The 7,166-nt window shown below is 39.6% G+C and overlaps 1 protein-coding gene across 1 annotated transcript in view; it reads right to left on the bottom strand.

Moving 5' to 3' along the window:
* The window catches only part of LOC107557642 (arf-GAP with Rho-GAP domain, ANK repeat and PH domain-containing protein 1-like), a 52,057-nt gene extending 45,201 nt beyond the window's left edge, over window positions 1-6,856 (bottom strand). Inside the window, exon 1 of the mRNA XM_016241120.1 lies at window positions 6,798-6,856. The gene's annotated coding sequence lies outside the window, so the exon portion shown is untranslated. The remainder of the gene's footprint in view (window positions 1-6,797) is intronic.
* Between the last annotated feature and the right edge of the window lie 310 nt (window positions 6,857-7,166).

The raw sequence follows: 7,166 nt of genomic DNA, 5'->3' as shown, positions 1-7,166 counted from the left end.
AGACAGAAGACAGAGAAAGACAGAAATACAGACAGACAGAAGACAGAGAAAGACAGAAATACAGGCAGACAGAAGACAGAAATACAGACAGAGAAAGAGAAATACAGACAGAAAGACAGAAATACAGACAGACAGAGAAAGACAGAAATAGACAGACAGAAGACAGAGAAAGACGGAAATACAGACAGACAGAAGACAGAGAAAGACGGAAATACAGACAGACAGAAGACAGAGAAAGACGGAAATACAGACAGACAGAAGACAGAGAAAGACGGAAATACAGACAGACAGAAGACAGAGAAAGACGGAAATACAGACAGACAGAAGACAGAGAAAGACGGAAATACAGACAGACAGAAGACAGAGAAAGACGGAAATACAGACAGACAGAAGACAGAGAAAGACGGAAATACAGACAGACAGAAGACAGAGAAAGACGGAAATACAGACAGACAGAAGACAGAGAAAGACGGAAATACAGACAGACAGAAGACAGAGAAAGACGGAAATACAGACAGACAGAAGACAGAGAAAGACGGAAATACAGACAGACAGAAGACAGAGAAAGACGGAAATACAGACAGACAGAAGACAGAGAAAGACGGAAATACAGACAGACAGAAGACAGAGAAAGACGGAAATACAGACAGACAGAAGACAGAGAAAGACGGAAATACAGACAGACAGAAGACAGAGAAAGACGGAAATACAGACAGACAGAAGACAGAGAAAGACGGAAATACAGACAGACAGAAGACAGAGAAAGACGGAAATACAGACAGACAGAAGACAGAGAAAGACGGAAATACAGACAGACAGAAGACAGAGAAAGACGGAAATACAGACAGACAGAAGACAGAGAAAGACGGAAATACAGACAGACAGAAGACAGAGAAAGACGGAAATACAGACAGACAGAAGACAGAGAAAGACGGAAATACAGACAGACAGAAGACAGAGAAAGACGGAAATACAGACAGACAGAAGACAGAGAAAGACGGAAATACAGACAGACAGAAGACAGAGAAAGACGGAAATACAGACAGACAGAAGACAGAGAAAGACGGAAATACAGACAGACAGAAGACAGAGAAAGACGGAAATACAGACAGACAGAAGACAGAGAAAGACGGAAATACAGACAGACAGAAGACAGAGAAAGACGGAAATACAGACAGACAGAAGACAGAGAAAGACGGAAATACAGACAGACAGAAGACAGAGAAAGACGGAAATACAGACAGACAGAAGACAGAGAAAGACGGAAATACAGACAGACAGAAGACAGAGAAAGACGGAAATACAGACAGACAGAAGACAGAGAAAGACGGAAATACAGACAGACAGAAGACAGAGAAAGACGGAAATACAGACAGACAGAAGACAGAGAAAGACGGAAATACAGACAGACAGAAGACAGAGAAAGACGGAAATACAGACAGACAGAAGACAGAGAAAGACGGAAATACAGACAGACAGAAGACAGAGAAAGACGGAAATACAGACAGACAGAAGACAGAGAAAGACGGAAATACAGACAGACAGAAGACAGAGAAAGACGGAAATACAGACAGACAGAAGACAGAGAAAGACGGAAATACAGACAGACAGAAGACAGAGAAAGACGGAAATACAGACAGACAGAAGACAGAGAAAGACGGAAATACAGACAGACAGAAGACAGAGAAAGACGGAAATACAGACAGACAGAAGACAGAGAAAGACGGAAATACAGACAGACAGAAGACAGAGAAAGACGGAAATACAGACAGACAGAAGACAGAGAAAGACGGAAATACAGACAGACAGAAGACAGAGAAAGACGGAAATACAGACAGACAGAAGACAGAGAAAGACGGAAATACAGACAGACAGAAGACAGAGAAAGACGGAAATACAGACAGACAGAAGACAGAGAAAGACGGAAATACAGACAGACAGAAGACAGAGAAAGACGGAAATACAGACAGACAGAAGACAGAGAAAGACGGAAATACAGACAGACAGAAGACAGAGAAAGACGGAAATACAGACAGACAGAAGACAGAGAAAGACGGAAATACAGACAGACAGAAGACAGAGAAAGACGGAAATACAGACAGACAGAAGACAGAGAAAGACGGAAATACAGACAGACAGAAGACAGAGAAAGACGGAAATACAGACAGACAGAAGACAGAGAAAGACGGAAATACAGACAGACAGAAGACAGAGAAAGACGGAAATACAGACAGACAGAAGACAGAGAAAGACGGAAATACAGACAGACAGAAGACAGAGAAAGACGGAAATACAGACAGACAGAAGACAGAGAAAGACGGAAATACAGACAGACAGAAGACAGAGAAAGACAGAAATACAGACAGACAGAGAAAGACAGAAATACAGACAGACAGAAAACAGAGAAAGACAGAAATACAGACAGACAGAAAACAGGGAAAGACAGAAGCAGAAAACAGAGAAAGGCAGAAATACAGACAGACAGACAGACAAAGACAGAAATACAGACAGACTGAAGACAGAGAAAGACAGAACTAGACAGACAGAAGACAAAGACAGAAATACAGACAGAGAAAGACAGAAATACAGACAGACAGAAGACAGAGAAAGACAGAAATAGACAGACAGAAGACAAAGAAAGACAGAAATACAGACAGACAGAAGACAGAGAAAGACAGAAATACAGACAGACAGAGAAAGACAGAAGACAGAAGAAAGAGAAAGACAGAAATACAGACAGACAGAAGACAGAGAAAGACAGAAATAGACAGACAGAAGACAGAGAAAGACAGAAATACAGACCGACAGAAGACAGAGAAAGACAGAAATACAGACAGACAGAGAAAGACAGAAATACAGACAGACAGAGAAAGACAGAAATACAGACAGACAGAGAAAGACAGAAATACAGACAGACAGAGAAAGACAGAAATACAGACAGACAGAGAAAGACAGAAATACAGACAGACAGAGAAAGACAGAAATACAGACAGACAGAGAAAGACAGAAATACAGACAGACAGAGAAAGACAGAAATACAGACAGACAGAGAAAGACAGAAATACAGACAGACAGAGAAAGACAGAAATACAGACAGACAGAGAAAGACAGAAATACAGACAGACAGAGAAAGACAGAAATACAGACAGACAGAGAAAGACAGAAATACAGACAGACAGAGAAAGACAGAAATACAGACAGACAGAGAAAGACAGAAATACAGACAGACAGAGAAAGACAGAAATACAGACAGACAGAGAAAGACAGAAATACAGACAGACAGAGAAAGACAGAAATACAGACAGACAGAGAAAGACAGAAATACAGACAGACAGAGAAAGACAGAAATACAGACAGACAGAGAAAGACAGAAATACAGACAGACAGAGAAAGACAGAAATACAGACAGACAGAGAAAGACAGAAATACAGACAGACAGAGAAAGACAGAAATACAGACAGACAGAGAAAGACAGAAATACAGACAGACAGAGAAAGACAGAAATACAGACAGACAGAGAAAGACAGAAATACAGACAGACAGAGAAAGACAGAAATACAGACAGACAGAGAAAGACAGAAATACAGACAGACAGAGAAAGACAGAAATACAGACAGACAGAGAAAGACAGAAATACAGACAGACAGAGAAAGACAGAAATACAGACAGACAGAGAAAGACAGAAATACAGACAGACAGAGAAAGACAGAAATACAGACAGACAGAGAAAGACAGAAATACAGACAGACAGAGAAAGACAGAAATACAGACAGACAGAGAAAGACAGAAATACAGACAGACAGAGAAAGACAGAAATACAGACAGACAGAGAAAGACAGAAATACAGACAGACAGAGAAAGACAGAAATACAGACAGACAGAGAAAGACAGAAATACAGACAGACAGAGAAAGACAGAAATACAGACAGACAGAGAAAGACAGAAATACAGACAGACAGAGAAAGACAGAAATACAGACAGACAGAGAAAGACAGAAATACAGACAGACAGAGAAAGACAGAAATACAGACAGACAGAGAAAGACAGAAATACAGACAGACAGAGAAAGACAGAAATACAGACAGACAGAGAAAGACAGAAATACAGACAGACAGAGAAAGACAGAAATACAGACAGACAGAGAAAGACAGAAATACAGACAGACAGAGAAAGACAGAAATACAGACAGACAGAGAAAGACAGAAATACAGACAGACAGAGAAAGACAGAAATACAGACAGACAGAGAAAGACAGAAATACAGACAGACAGAGAAAGACAGAAATACAGACAGACAGAGAAAGACAGAAATACAGACAGACAGAGAAAGACAGAAATACAGACAGACAGAGAAAGACAGAAATACAGACAGACAGAGAAAGACAGAAATACAGACAGACAGAGAAAGACAGAAATACAGACAGACAGAGAAAGACAGAAATACAGACAGACAGAGAAAGACAGAAATACAGACAGACAGAGAAAGACAGAAATACAGACAGACAGAGAAAGACAGAAATACAGACAGACAGAGAAAGACAGAAATACAGACAGACAGAGAAAGACAGAAATACAGACAGACAGAGAAAGACAGAAATACAGACAGACAGAGAAAGACAGAAATACAGACAGACAGAGAAAGACAGAAATACAGACAGACAGAGAAAGACAGAAATACAGACAGACAGAGAAAGACAGAAATACAGACAGACAGAGAAAGACAGAAATACAGACAGACAGAGAAAGACAGAAATACAGACAGACAGAGAAAGACAGAAATACAGACAGACAGAGAAAGACAGAAATACAGACAGACAGAGAAAGACAGAAATACAGACAGACAGAGAAAGACAGAAATACAGACAGACAGAGAAAGACAGAAATACAGACAGACAGAGAAAGACAGAAATACAGACAGACAGAGAAAGACAGAAATACAGACAGACAGAGAAAGACAGAAATACAGACAGACAGAGAAAGACAGAAATACAGACAGACAGAGAAAGACAGAAATACAGACAGACAGAGAAAGACAGAAATACAGACAGACAGAGAAAGACAGAAATACAGACAGACAGAGAAAGACAGAAATACAGACAGACAGAGAAAGACAGAAATACAGACAGACAGAGAAAGACAGAAATACAGACAGACAGAGAAAGACAGAAATACAGACAGACAGAGAAAGACAGAAATACAGACAGACAGAGAAAGACAGAAATACAGACAGACAGAGAAAGACAGAAATACAGACAGACAGAGAAAGACAGAAATACAGACAGACAGAGAAAGACAGAAATACAGACAGACAGAGAAAGACAGAAATACAGACAGACAGAGAAAGACAGAAATACAGACAGACAGAGAAAGACAGAAATACAGACAGACAGAGAAAGACAGAAATACAGACAGACAGAGAAAGACAGAAATACAGACAGACAGAGAAAGACAGAAATACAGACAGACAGAGAAAGACAGAAATACAGACAGACAGAGAAAGACAGAAATACAGACAGACAGAGAAAGACAGAAATACAGACAGACAGAGAAAGACAGAAATACAGACAGACAGAGAAAGACAGAAATACAGACAGACAGAGAAAGACAGAAATACAGACAGACAGAGAAAGACAGAAATACAGACAGACAGAGAAAGACAGAAATACAGACAGACAGAGAAAGACAGAAATACAGACAGACAGAGAAAGACAGAAATACAGACAGACAGAGAAAGACAGAAATACAGACAGACAGAGAAAGACAGAAATACAGACAGACAGAGAAAGACAGAAATACAGACAGACAGAGAAAGACAGAAATACAGACAGACAGAGAAAGACAGAAATACAGACAGACAGAGAAAGACAGAAATACAGACAGACAGAGAAAGACAGAAATACAGACAGACAGAGAAAGACAGAAATACAGACAGACAGAGAAAGACAGAAATACAGACAGACAGAGAAAGACAGAAATACAGACAGACAGAGAAAGACAGAAATACAGACAGACAGAGAAAGACAGAAATACAGACAGACAGAGAAAGACAGAAATACAGACAGACAGAGAAAGACAGAAATACAGACAGACAGAGAAAGACAGAAATACAGACAGACAGAGAAAGACAGAAATACAGACAGACAGAGAAAGACAGAAATACAGACAGACAGAGAAAGACAGAAATACAGACAGACAGAGAAAGACAGAAATACAGACAGACAGAGAAAGACAGAAATACAGACAGACAGAGAAAGACAGAAATACAGACAGACAGAAGACAGAGAAAGACAGAAATACAGACAGAAGACAGAGAAAGACAGAAATACAGACAGGGAAAGAGAAATACAGACAGATCAGACAATCCGTCTTTTCTCACACTTCTGACTGAAGAATTTCCATTTACAGAAGAAGGATTTACATTTAGTCAGTTTGCACTCTTATATCCGAAGCGACTCACAAATGAGGACAACATAAAAATAAAAATAAATAAATAAATAAAAATGTAACAACAAGAGTGATTTCCAAGCGATGAAATATATCAGAGCGTTACTAAAATGACATATAGTCGATATTCGCTATAGAAATGTCCTGTCATAAAGTTTTTAAATAAGAGTGATATTTATAGTTGTCCCGTGGCTGAGACCGAAGGAGAAGCACATAACTTACTGAGATTTGCTCGAGTTTATGCTGATAACAAAATCATCGAGTGTTTCATTCCTTCATTTCTGTGTTGCTGACTGAAAAACGCGCAAAAGTTGAACAAACTGAAGATAAACTCTGAATGAATTACACACTCACACGCGCGTCTGCGGCAGAGCTCGCTCCGGTTGTTGTTGTTTTCCTCCGGATGCTTGTGTGTTTCTCCGATCCACTGAAACACAGAAGAAGCCCGTCAGAAACTTCCGCAGGCGGCGCGTCACATGAGCGTGTGAAACTCCACTGCAAGCGACTGATTTGACGCGACGCGATACTAGGTGCGGCAAAAACCGCTAATGGCTTTAACCTATAAGCATTGTTATCTGCCATACAAAAAGAAATTCTCTTTATGAATCTTTAAAAAAAATAATTTTTTAAAATCCTCATCGAATCCTCACACTCGACTGCTTTTGCATTGAGAATCCACATTAAAAACAGATCATATTTGTTTGTTTGTTTATATGTTTATTT

Source organism: Sinocyclocheilus grahami, unplaced genomic scaffold (assembly GCF_001515645.1).
Source record: "Sinocyclocheilus grahami isolate Dianchi unplaced genomic scaffold, SAMN03320097.WGS_v1.1 scaffold613.1, whole genome shotgun sequence".
NCBI lineage: Eukaryota > Metazoa > Chordata > Actinopteri > Cypriniformes > Cyprinidae > Sinocyclocheilus > Sinocyclocheilus grahami.
Note: the sequence above shows the minus strand (reverse complement) of the source record. Positions and strands in the feature narration are given on the sequence as shown.